Below are 13,355 nucleotides of genomic sequence, written 5' to 3'. Positions count from 1 at the left end.
AGTGATGAGAGGAGTGATGAGGGGAGTGGTGAGAGGCATGATTGGGGAGTGCTGAGGGGGAGCGATGAGGGGAGTGATGAGGGGAGTGATGAGAGGAGTGATGAGGGGAGTGGTGAGAGGAGTGATGAGGGGAGTGATGAGGGGAGTGATGGGGTGTGATGGGGAGTGCTGAGGGGGAGCAATGAGGGGAGTGATGAGGGGAGTGATGGGGTGTGATGGGGAGTGCTGAGGGGGAGCAATGAGGGGAGTGATAAGGGGAGTGATGGGGTGTGATGGGGAGTGCTGAGGGGGAGCAGTGAGGAGAATGATGAGGGGAGTGATGGGGTGACGGATGAAGGAAGTGGTGAGAGGGAGTGTTGAGGGGAGTGATGGGGGAGTGCTGAAGGGGAGCAATGAGGGGAGTGATGGGGGAGTGGTGAGGGGAGTATGTGAGGGGAGAAAGTGAGGGGAGTGGTGAGGTAAATAGATGAGGGGAATGGTGAGGGGGTGGTGAGGGCAGTGGTGAGGGGAGTAGGTGTGGGGAGTAGTGAGGGGAGTATGTGAGGGGAGTGTGAGAGACGTGGTGAGCAGGGAGGTGAGTGAAATAGGTGAGGGAAATGGTGAAGGGAGTAGGTGAGGGGAATAGGTGAGAGAAGTAGATGGCACAAGTGGGTGAGGGGTTGGTGAGGGGAGTAGTGGGGGGAGTAGATAAGGGGAGTAGGTGAGGGGAGTGTGAGAGACGTGGTGAGCAGGGAGGTGAGTGAAATAGGTGAGGGAAATGGTGAAGGGAGTAGGTGAGGGGAATAGGTGAGAGAAGTAGATGGCACAAGTGGGTGAGGGGTTGGTGAGGGGAGTAGTGGGGGGAGTAGATAAGGGGAGTAGGTGAGGGGAGAGGAGAGGGGAGTAGGTGAGCAGAGTGGGTGAGGAGCGTGGGTGAGGAGCGTGTGTGAGGAACGTAGGTGAGGGGTGTAGGTGAGGGGAGTGTGAGAGGAATGGTGAAAGGAGTGGGTGAGGGGAGTAGGTGAGGGAGATTGTTGAGGGAAGTGGTGAGGGGAGTAGATGAGGGGAGTAGGTGAGGGGAATGGGTGAGGGGAGTAGGTGAGGGGTGTAGGTGAGGGGTGTTGAGGGGTGTAGGTGAGTGGAGTGGGTGAGGGGAGTAGGTGAGGGCAATAGGTGAGGGGAGTGGGTGAGGGGAGTGGGTGAGGGGAGTGGGTGAGGGGTGTGGGTGAGGGGTGTGGGTGAGGGGTGTGGGTGAGGGGATTGGGTGAGGAGAGTGGGTGAGGGGAATAGGTGAGGGGAATAGGTGAGGGGAGTGTGTGAGGGGTGTGGGTGAGGGGTGTGGATGAGGGGAGTGGGTGAGGGGAGTCGGTGAGGGGTGTGGGTGAGGGGAGTGAGTGAGTGGTGTGGGTGAAGGGCGTGGGTGAGTGGAATAGGTGAGGGGAGTCGGTGAGGGGAGTGGGTGAGGGGAGTGGGTGAGGGGAGTGGGTGAGGGGAGTGGGTGAGGGGAGTGAGTGAGTGGTGTGGGTGAAGGGCGTGGGTGAGTGGAATAGGTGAGGGGAGTCGGTGAGGGGAGTGGGTGAGGGGAGTGGGTGAGGGGAGTGGGTGAGGGGAGTGGGTGAGGGGAGTGGGTGAGGGGAATAAGTGAGGGGAGTAAGTGAGGGGTGTGAATGAGGGGGGTGGGTAGTGGACTGGGTGAGGGGGGTGGGTGAGGGGTGTGGGTGAGGAGAGTGGCTGAGGGGAGTGGCTGAGGGGAGTGGCTGAGGGGAGTGGGTGAGAGGAGTAGGTGAGGGGTATGGGTGAGGGGAGTGGGTGAGGGGAGTAGGTGAGGGGTGTGGGTGAGGGGAGTGGGTGAGGGGAGTGGGTGAGGGGAGTGGGTGAGGGGAATAAGTGAGGGGAGTAAGTGAGGGGTGTGAATGAGGGGGGTGGGTAGTGGACTGGGTGAGGGGGGTGGGTGAGGGGTGTGGGTGAGGAGAGTGGCTGAGGGGAGTGGCTGAGGGGAGTGGCTGAGGGGAGTGGGTGAGAGGAGTAGGTGAGAGGAGTAGGTGAGGGGTATGGGTGAGTGGTGTGAGTGAGGGGAGTGGGTGAGTGGTGTGGGTGAGTGGTGTGGGTGAGGGGTGTGGGTGAGTGGAGTGGGTAAGTGGTGTGGGTGAGGGGTGTAGGTGAAGTGGGGCAGTGAAGAGTAGCACTGAAAGGAGTGCAGGGAATGACAGCTGAGGTATGCTCAGTGATGGTATAGGGAATCGGCAAACCCATACCTGCCCTGGTGTTTGGAATGGGAGACAACATCCTGATATCCTTTTCCTCTTTGATGGTGGCAGGAATTAGAATGGGTCACCAAACTGGGGAACTTATGTATAGATGTAAATAGAGAGCTACTACATTAGATAAAGAGTTGGACCCTTGTTTAGATAAGGGAATAAGCAGCTTTGAGAATAGTATGTGTGCAGACACCCACAGCCTGAGATTTTCCAGATGAGTATCTCAATGGGCAGGTAACTGCATTGGCTTGAAGCAGAAGACAAAACAATGATTGTTATGCGTCAGAAGCTCCTGTTATAATGTTGTCATAAAGTTGCTGTTTATAAGCCAGATGCTACATCTTCTGGTGGCAGACTGGTGATCTGTTCCAGGAAAAAAAGCTATTTATGGAAATAGAAAAGGATGTGTTTTAATTGCCTCATGCATCACTAGATATTGTTGGATTCTAATTCTGGATGAGTGGTGCTGGAAGAGCACATCAGTTCAGGCAGCATCCAACGAGCAGCGAAATCGACGTTTCGGGCAAAAGCCCTTCATCTTTTGCCCGAAACGTCGATTTCGCTGCTCGTTGGATGCTGCCTGAACTGCTGTGCTCTTCCAACACCACTCATCCAGAATTTGATTTCCAGCATCTGCAGTTATTGTTTTTACCTTGTTGGATTCTAAGTCTAATTACTGTGCGTAATCATCTTTAATTCTAGTATGAGGAAATAAATCTCTTTAACAGTAATACAAAACAGGAACCTCTGTTGGTGATGATGAATGTAGTGTGTCTTTTTATATTTGTATTTTTTAAAAAGCCCCTGGACCGAATAGAGAAAGGGCTATTTTAAAAACCAATGCTTCATTAGGGTGCTCCATGTTGTGAAAAACATATATCCTGAGACTCAAAGCAAGCATTGTAATAGGGTGTTGAATAAGCAGTAATTAAAGTTTAAATTGCAGATGAAGATGAGCTAAGGGATCATGTATTCAGATGCAAATGAGTGGTGACAAGACATTTATTGGTCTATTCAGTAATGACCAGTTATCAATAACATAGATCTTTTGCTTCGCAATGACTATGTGGCTGGTTCTCGGGGTGAGCAGTTTGGAACAGGTTACAGAGAGAGAGAGAGAGAGAGAGAGACAGACAGGGAGAGACAGAGAGAGACAGAGAGAGAGAGACAGACAGGGAGAGACAGAGAGAGAGAGACGGAGGAATAGTGTATGCAGATCTTCACTCAACCAGAAGCTGCCTATTCCTATCAGCTATTGTTGTAAGCTGTGACTTTTGAATTGATAAATGGGAGATTTTCCAAGTGAATCAGCCATTCTACATTTCTTGCAAATGATTGGAAGCACCCAGAGAATGACATTTGAACAGTATGGGAAGTGAAGAAGTATCATTTCAACATCGGAAACAGGTAGCAAAGACTTCTGAGCTGACTTACTAGTTTTTTCTGCCTCTGCCAATAACGTATTTTCCCTATTTGAGTGTAATGTGAGTGTGTATTTGTGTGGTTGTGTTTGTGTCTGTGTGCGTGTGCATGTAAGATGGTGTGTAAAAGGGGTTAGAATTTTAGTTGTTTTATGCCAATGGTTTATATCTGTTTATGTGTAGCTAACATATAATTACTTGTAAAAAATAATAATTTCTGGTTCATACAGAAGTGCTTTCTTTCTTGTTCTGAAAGTCAAGTAAATTGGAGTACTGTGAATATTGAAAAAAAGACTTTTGGTATGACTCTGAAATAGCACGGCTCGATTTACAATGTGAGAATAATGTGGTTCGATTTACAGTTCGTTTCACAAGTGCTGTATGACAATGATCTGTTAATATGTTTGAATTATTAACTTCCATGTGGTAGTGACACTGGCCATTCACAAAATAATTTTAAAAAAGCTCATTCCTTTATTACAATCAAGGACAGAAGTGTGTTTGTATGTTATGCCGCCAACACGAAACCAGCTTTTAGCCCGGTGTATTAGAAAATGTTTGAAATGCATGGAACATCTAAAGGAGGCAGAAGGAGGTAAAGTTTTATGTGTAATACTTCATCATAACTCAGGTTTGTGGTTTGGTAGCTGTTATACTAACTTATTATTGTCCTTCATGGACTATTTTAAAATAATTAATTTAGAGATTGAAATAATTAAATCAACATAATCTCAATTCACATTAACAATGCCACTTGTCTCTGAGCCAACGAGAGATAAATGTGATAACTGATTTGTCGACATGGGTAGGACAATCAAAGAAATTCTGCTGAGGGAGTTTGAGCAGCTAGGAGCTGAATTTAAAAGCAGAGCCACACATGTAATTCTCACTGGTGAACTACCTGATCCACAAACAGACTGGTACAGGATCGATCAGATTGGAGAGTAGAATGTGTGGTTCAAAAATTGGCATTGCAGAAACTAGCTTTGATAAATAAGGTATTTACAACATCACTGGGGAAAGTGGCAGCTGTACCATTTTCCTAACTTTCACCTGAACCGAGCTGGGACCAAAGTGCTGACAAATTTGGATGGCATGGTGGCTCAGTGGTTAGCACTGCTGCCTCACAGTGCCAGAGACCTGGGTTCAATTCCAGCCTCGGGCAACTGTCTGTGTGGAGTTTGCACGTTCTCCCCGTGTTTGTGTGGGTTTCCTCCGGGTTCTCTGGTTTCCTCTCACAGTCCAAAGATGTGCAGGTTAAGTGAATTGGCTGTGCTAAATTGCCCGTAGTGTTAGGTGAAGGGGCAAATGTAAGGGAATGGGTCTGTGGGTTGCTCTTCGGAGGGTTGGTGTGGACTTGTTGGGCCGAAGGGCCTGTTTCCACACTGTAAGTAATCTAATCTAATCTAAAAATTTTGTCTAGGGTGGGAGAGAGGGTGTAGCATAAAGGGTGATGTGACTGATGAGACTCTGAGATGAGAGTATGAGATGGGAGCTGTGAGAGAAGCAACATCCTGCGCTAGACTGTGGTACCAATGTGTATATAGTGAGAACAAAGAGCTGGAATCAGACTCGGGTCCCCTGTGTTGTGAGGCAGCAGTACAAACCACTGAGCCACTGGGCACCATTCTGTCACTGTGGTTTCTGCTGATCTTCTATCAAAATTACAATGGATGCCAGAGAAAATTCCCCCTAATGTTTAAGTCCATGTAACATCAAACATAGAACACATTTCCAATGTGTCACAAGTACAGCGTAGCAGGTAAACTATTGTATTATGACTTAACACACAGTGTTTGCCAATTTGCAGGTTTACAAGCAATCCTCAGTAAAGGTCACCCTTTAATTTTTTTATCTGTACTGAGGCATGCATGTTACCGTGTGTTGGTTTTGGTGACGCAGAAGGTACATGGGGGTGTCAGGGAATGGGGAGGTGGGAAATAAGCAAACCTTTTGAACTTACCTTTTATCTTTATCTTTCCAAAGTTTCCTGAATCCAGCCAGTCGCTCATGAACCCACTGAGAGGTCAGGAGGCACAAATCATGGCGAAACTGACCCAATTTCATGAAAATTGCAGAAGCTTAGGAGATGCCTACTTCCACAATGGAGCCAGTCAAACTGGGAGTGCATGGTGCCTGCTTACTACCCATATCCTGAACCCATTTGTACGAATGGGAGCTTTTTCCTGACTCCAAACTCATGCTTCACCCTAACAGGGTGGAGGCACTCTCAATCTTCAAGGTTGAAGTTTACAAATTCTATCCAAAATCTGTACCATATTTGTCTGTAGCTCTGCCAGATGTTTTGTCCTCCTGACCTCACACAATTTGTTTTTTTCTCACGGCTTCATCGATGCACAATCTTACATTATTGCACCGTGGCATAACGCCAAAGGAAGGTCCTTGTGAAACGTTTCTTAATGGGTCACGGACTCAGTGTGGGTTAATTACCAGCTGTTCGAATGTTGCAACTTCTGGTCACTTGCTCTTCAACCACTATTTTCTTTTTAACATTCATCAATTTCCCACTATAAGCAGAAACAAATCTGCCAGAAATATTCAAGATAATCAGAAGGCAAAGAGTAAACATGAGATTATATCATTTTCCTCCTTTTTATCTACATTATTCATTTTAATTTGACTTACATTAGGCAGAGACTTAATGTTAATTGCAATAAACTTATTCTGAAAAAAAAATTTGGTCTGTAAAGCAATTGAGCTAATTTCAGAAAACATGACTTGGTATATAAATTACTTGGGATTTCAGAGCTCAAATAATCCATAACTCTTCGGGTCATTACTTACCGAGAGGTGTGCATTTGTCAGTTTTGGTCAGATTGGTTGCCTTCCATTTGCTTTCATTGATAATACTTTATTGAAACTGTAAATACCCACAAAAGGTCAAACTGCATCTACATTCTTTGAACATGCTATTAACTTTCAGCTCCCTATGTAGCTATTCAAAGACATCAGTTTTCATTTATATCATTCCGTTTAAACATTTCTTCTGAATGATGGAGTCCAATTTCAGAAAACAGATATAAGTCAAATTCCTTGAAAGGACTACCTGGAAAGAAACTAAATGTTTGTAAAAAGGGGTCAATGTTAATGCGTAATTGGGAACATCACAGAGTGAGCACTGTGACCAGCTGGATGTAACTACTGTAAAAGGCTGATAGGTCTCATCAGGATCCACTTGCTGACTTTCTGACCAAAAAGGATTGGGAAGTGTTTGCATTACCCTTTGGATTGGGGTTATTTATTTGAAAAGAAAAGATTTTCAGGGCTAGGAGAAAACAGTGGTAATGTGTAACTGACTGGATAACACTTCTGAGGAGCAAGAACAAACAGGCTCTGTCTGCTGTCGGATTCTACAGGGGTAGGCTTTTATTGAGTCTGAAGGAAATATGGCAGGTGAAAGGGGATATAGTTAAAGAAGAGCTGAAATGTTGATTACTCGATGCTCTGGTCAGATAGAACAAAGAACAACAAAGAACAAAGAAAATTTACAGCCCAGGAACAGGGCCTTCAGCCCTCCAAGCCTGAGCCGATCCAAATCTACTGTCGAAACCTGTCAGCCAATTCCTAAGCATCTGTATCCCTCTCCTCCCCACCTACTCATGCATCTGTCCAGATGCATCTTAAACGAATCTACTGTACCTGCCTCTACCACCTCTGCTGGCAATGTGTTCCAAACATCCACCACCCCTTGCTACGTGTATCCCCCTTAAACTTTCCACCTCTCATCTTGAAAGCGTGACCTCTCCTTATTGAATCCTTCACCCTGGGAAAAAAAGCTTATCTCTATCCACTCTGTCTACATCTGTCATGATTTTGAAGGGTCCCCCCTCAATCTCCTTTTTTCTAATGAAAATAAACCTAACTTACTCAACCTCTCTTCACAGCAAGCACCTTCCATACCAGGCAACATCCTCGTAAACCCTCTCTGCACCCTCTCCAAAGCGTCCACACCCTTTTGGTAATGTGGCGACCAGAACTGTACACACTATTCTAAATGCGGCCGAACTAATATCTTGTACAATTTTAACATGACTTGCCAGCTCTTATACTCAATACCCAGCCCAATGAACAACAAGCCTACTATATGCCTTCTTGAGATTTAGAGATTAGCTCATTAATGTATTGATAGTAGTCAGGACTCACACTGTTTCCTACTCACAATACACCCCAGGAATACTCATTCTATTAAAACTTGTGCAATTAGGAGTCTTTTACAGGTAAGGTTACAGAGCACAAAAATCTTGCGACATGCAGTACACATTCATTTGCAGGAAACATACAGCAGGTGGCTTTGTGAAGTTGTGTCTGACGTCAGCAGTTTTCTTCGCTAAACTCTGTAGCACAAGGAGGAGAGGAAGACACCAAATGACCACTTCTGTAGAGGCTCAGGGCTAGGAGGGGTGTGTCAGTAATGATGGGAATGCATGGTGCCAGGTTGGGAACCAGCGTGAGGTAAGAAAGGCCTGGTGTCCTAGTTGTAGTCATGTCCTGCAGAGTGGCAAGGATAACACAACACTAATATGAACATTCAACATGGAGCAACTGCAAAATACGTAATGTCATTTCTTCCACAATAAAGAAAAATCCCTAACTTCCCTGTAAATATCAATAGGACCAACCATAAAGTGTACCAGCATATTTAACTCTCCGATAAAGATGTGTTCAACAAATAATGATTATGTCAACGTGAATAAAGTGAATAGAGTGTATTGCTAAGTTTCAAGATGGCTGTCGACAGTCACTCATACACATGTGCTTCAGTGAATTCGGTCTCCAGCGCTAGGAATCTCAGTTGTGCCAGTGTGTCTCTGTGCAAGCATGTGTGATGCTGCGACAGTATGCCAGTCACTGCCCTGCTGAGCTTTGTATTATTCAGAGAGGCTTTCACATTCCAAAGCATCTACATACATATTGCTCAGACAGAGCCATGAAAATACACTGTGATGCCAACCTGAGCACCAATTAAACCGAGTAGACAACAGAACATTGAACTGTGGAGTTAAGAGGCCTGTGACCATGGGAAAATGCTGCAAAGGGCAAGGAGTTGCTTAGGTCTAGAATCTTGCTATCATTTTTGATAAAATACATCTTGGCATGGAGGGGAGGGGATGTGAGGAATAGAATGTGATGGTGGGGAAAGGCTTGTATATTTTTGTTTGGGAGCACCTGCCTTTTGCTGTAGATACCAATCGCATCAGCAGTGAGTGTTGGTAGAGCAGTTAACACCAGCTCCCCACCATGGACGTACGTGGAATAGTGTAGGTTAGATGGGCTTCAGATTGGTATGACACGTTGGCGCAACATCGAGGGCCAAAGGGCCTGTACTGCACTGTAATGTTCTATGTTCTATGTTTTATAACTATCAGTGACAGGAAGGAACCGTGATATAGCTCTAAATCAGATGGTATGCTTGGGTGGGGAGGGAACCATGCAAGTAATAGTGTTCCTATGTAACTGCTGCCCTTGGCTGTCTAGGTGATAGAGGATGCAGATTTGGAAGATGCTGATGAGTTGATGAAGTGCATCTTGTGCATGATTGTGTCTGTGTGTCATTGGTGAATGTCTGTGTTGTTGAATGGGGTGCCACTTGCTGAGCTTTTATGGTGCTGCATTCTCTCAGAGAAGTGTTCCACTGACTTATGCCTTTTATTTGGTGGATGGGTTTTGGCCTGCACTCAGAGCCACAGAAATTACTTTTGCTTAGTGTTCCTATGTATGGGAAGTGCTGGGATATGGGGAGTTCATTGAACACCACAAGGAAATGGTTAAATCTTCTTCAGTTGGAGGCTTTTATTGCCTGGCCCTTATGGGATCGGAATGTCACTTTCCACCCCTCATTCTAAGCCTGAACATTGCCCAGGTCTTTCTGCATGCGGACTCAGACAGCACTAACCCTCCTGTTGGTTGTTTAATTATCTCCTATCATTCACGATTGTTGTGGCAGCCCGGCAAAGTTTAAATCTGATTTGCTGATTGCGGGATCACTTAGCTCTGACCGTTGCATGGTGTTTTGGCAATTTGGAACAGGACTGGTTTTTCACTTGCAAAATATTTACAAGTGAAATTTAAATCTGCGCAAAATATGGGCCACCTTTGTGCTTTCAATAAGTCTTAAGTTAATGGCAATGGGATTGGGGGAGAAAGGTGTGCCCAAGGAGCAGAAATCATCTGTTAGGCCTGGAGGCTGTTTTATAGTCTGCTGATACCTGCTGCATTGTCAGCTGATGGTAGGTTACTTCATTGAAAAGCTTGCCTTTGATCCTCATGTCTCTCCTATTTAATGTTTAAATGCAATTGTGAGGGAACTGACAAAAAGCAAGATTGGAAGGGTTGGATCCTTCCTGTTCCTCTGTCAGGAATCGGGATGCAGTTGTGGATTGGTCATATCACTGGTTGAATAACCCCGAACCCCAGACTAATGTTCAATAAGCATCTGGAATTAAAAGCTAGTCTGGTAGGCCTTAGAGCAGTTTATAAAATCATTCAGATATAAATAAGGTGAATATCTTCTCCCTCTGGCTGCGGAGTTCAAAACTAAAGGTAAAACTAAGGTAAGAGGAGAAAGATTTAAGAAGGTCATAAGGGGCAAATTGTTTACCCAGAGAGTGGTTTGTGTGTGGAATGAGCTACCCGAGAAAGTGGTGGATACGGGTACACTTACAATGTTTAAAAGATAATTGGATAAGTACATGAATAAGAAAGATTTGGAGGGATATGGGCCAAGCTCAGGCAGGTGGGACTAGTTTCGTTAGGGGTTATGGTCGGCATGGATTAGTTGGACCAAAGGCTCTGTTTCCATGCTATAGGACTCAATGGATCTAATGTTCCCATGTGACCATTGCCAATTATTGTATTAAAACCCATTTCATTCACTAATCTCTTTAGAGAAGCAAATCTGCTATCTTTACCTAGTCTGGCCTCGATGGGCTCCGGACACACAGCAATGTGGATGTCTCTTAACTGCCTTCTAAAACATTCTCACCAGCCATTTAGTTGTGTCAAAAAATGGCTATAAAAACTGAACAAAGAAATGAAACTGGACAGATTACCAAGCACTAACCTAGACACTGGAAAAGACAATTGCAAAAACAGTCAGTTGCTCCTGCAAAATCCTCCTTATTAACATCTTGGGGCTTGTGCCAAAATGGGGAGAGCTGCCTTATGACTAGTCTTGACTTTTTCATAAAATCACACCTTACAATGTCCCAAACAAAACCACGTCCACCTTCCATGGGAGGGCAGACCCACCCAAGGAGGTTCCAGGGTGGTAAATGGTTGAGAACGTGCTGCCCTGGGAGACCTCAGTGTTGATTTGAGACCTATGATGACTCACAGCATCAGGCCAAAGATGGGTAAGGAAACCTCCTGTGGATTGCCACTAACTGTCCTCATTTCAGCTCATGAACTTTACTACTGCATGTTAAAAACTCCAAGGACGTACTGATAGTGGCAATGGCACAGAATGGACTCTGGATAAGGGACTTCAGTGTCCATCACCAAGAGTGGCTCTGTAGCACTGACACTGAGCAAGCTGGCCAAGTCCTAAAGGACATCACTACTAGTCTGGGTTCGAAGCAAATTGTGAGGGAAACAACAAGTGTGAAAACTTTCCATGACCCCTTCCTCAGCAATTGACCTGTCGCAGATGTGTCCATCCGTGACGTCAGTAACTGGGAGAACCATACAGTCTTCATACAGACAATGTTCTGTGTTCTCATTGAGGATATCCTCCATTGGCACTATCACTGTTCTGAATGGATCAGAATTTGAACAGGTCTGTGCCTCATCATTCCTATGAGCAGGATTATATTTAAGCACAATCTGTAACCTCACAGCCTCGCACGTAACCCATTCTACCATGACTCTGAGTCAGGAGATCACTCTGGTTCAATGAAGAGGGCAGGAGAACATATCAGGAGCAGCTCCAGGCATTCCTAAAAATGAGATGTGAACCCAGTGAAGTGACAACACAGGGTGACTTGCATAGAGTCATAGAGATGTACAGCATGGAAACAGACCCTTTGGTCCAACCTGCCATGCTGACCAGATATCCCAACCCAATCTAGTCCCACCTGCCAGCACCGGGCCCATATCCCTCCAAACCCTTCCTATCCATATACCCATCCAAATGCCTCTTAAATGTTGCAATTGTACCAGCCTCCACCACTTCCTCTGGCAGCTCATTCCATACACATACTACCCTCTGTGAGAAAAAGTTGCCCCTTAGGTCTCTTTTATATCTTTCCCCTCTCATCCTAAACTTATGCCGTCTAGTTCTGGACACCCCAGCCCCAGGGAAAAGACTTTGTCTATTTATCCTATACATGCCCCTCTATAAGGTCACCCCTCAGCATCCGATGCTCCAGGGAAAACAGCCCCAGCCTGTTCAGCCTCTCCCTATAGCTCAAATCCTCCAACCCTGGCAACATCCTTGAAAATCTTTTCTGAACCCTTTCAAGTTTCACAACATCTTTCCAATAGGAAGGAGACCAGAATTACATGAAATATTCCAAAAGTGGCCGAACCAATGTCCTGTACAGCCACAGCATGACTTCCCAACTCCTGTAATCAATATTCTGACCAATAGAGGGAAGCATACCAAACACCTTCTTCACTATCCTATCTATCTGTGACTCCACTTTCAAGGAGCTATGAACCTGCACTCAAAGGTCTCTTTGTTCAGCAACACTCCCTAGGACCTTACCATTAAGTATAAGTCCTGTAAGATTTGCTTTCCCAAAATACAGCACCTCGCATTTATCTGAATTAAACTCCATCTGCTAATTCTCAGCCCATTGGCCCATTTGGTCCAGATTCTGTTGTAATTTGAGGTAACCCTCTTCGCTGTCCACTACACCTCCAATTTTGGTGTCATCTGCAAACTTACTAACTGTACCTCTTATACTAGACAATGGAAACCATATGCAATAGACAGAACTAAGCAACACTATAACCAACAGATCAGCTTCACTGGACTCAAAACGTTAACATTGCTTTCTCTTCACAGATGCAGTTAGATTGGCTGATTTTCTGCAGTGATTCCTACTTTTGTTTACATTACATCTAATCTCTGCAGTCCAGCCAGTCATGAATAATGGTGGATTATTAAACAACTAAAAGAAGGTGGAACTCCACAAATACCTCCATTCTCAATAATGGGGGTGCCTAGAACATCAGCCACCCATTCTGACACTCCCTTGTACCAGTTGCTGCTGCTTCCTATTACTGTCATGAGGAATATAGTGTAAGTACAAAGTTGTGACCCCAAGACTGTTGAATGGAGAGAGAGAGAGAGAGAGAGAGGTCCTAGTCTTTTGCCTCTTCATTTATTAGCCCTCATACTTACTTGTCCTGACTGAGGCTTACAGTGTGAGATTCCATTGACCTTGATGACTTTTTGACTTCTTTAGATGCGTGGGCGTCTGATTTGGTTCTTTAATAGTAGCCCTAAAGCAGCATTGCTGACCTTTTGTGTTTGGGCATTGGTAGATTCTTTCTTGATGGCAGAAGTGCCTTGGGAAACTCCTTTAGGATATCTAGTGTGTTAAGCTAGGGCAATGGTTTGAGACTTTGAGCAGAGTTGGGAGCAAATCAAAGTCTTTCCCCCAACAGAAAAGAAGTTCTGAGTAAGGGCCACTGGACCCGAAACGTTAACTCTGATTTCTTTCCAAAGATG

The sequence above is a fragment of the Chiloscyllium punctatum genome, chromosome 1 (assembly GCF_047496795.1).
Source record: "Chiloscyllium punctatum isolate Juve2018m chromosome 1, sChiPun1.3, whole genome shotgun sequence".
Lineage (NCBI taxonomy): Eukaryota > Metazoa > Chordata > Chondrichthyes > Orectolobiformes > Hemiscylliidae > Chiloscyllium > Chiloscyllium punctatum.
This window is presented reverse-complemented; position numbering follows the sequence as displayed.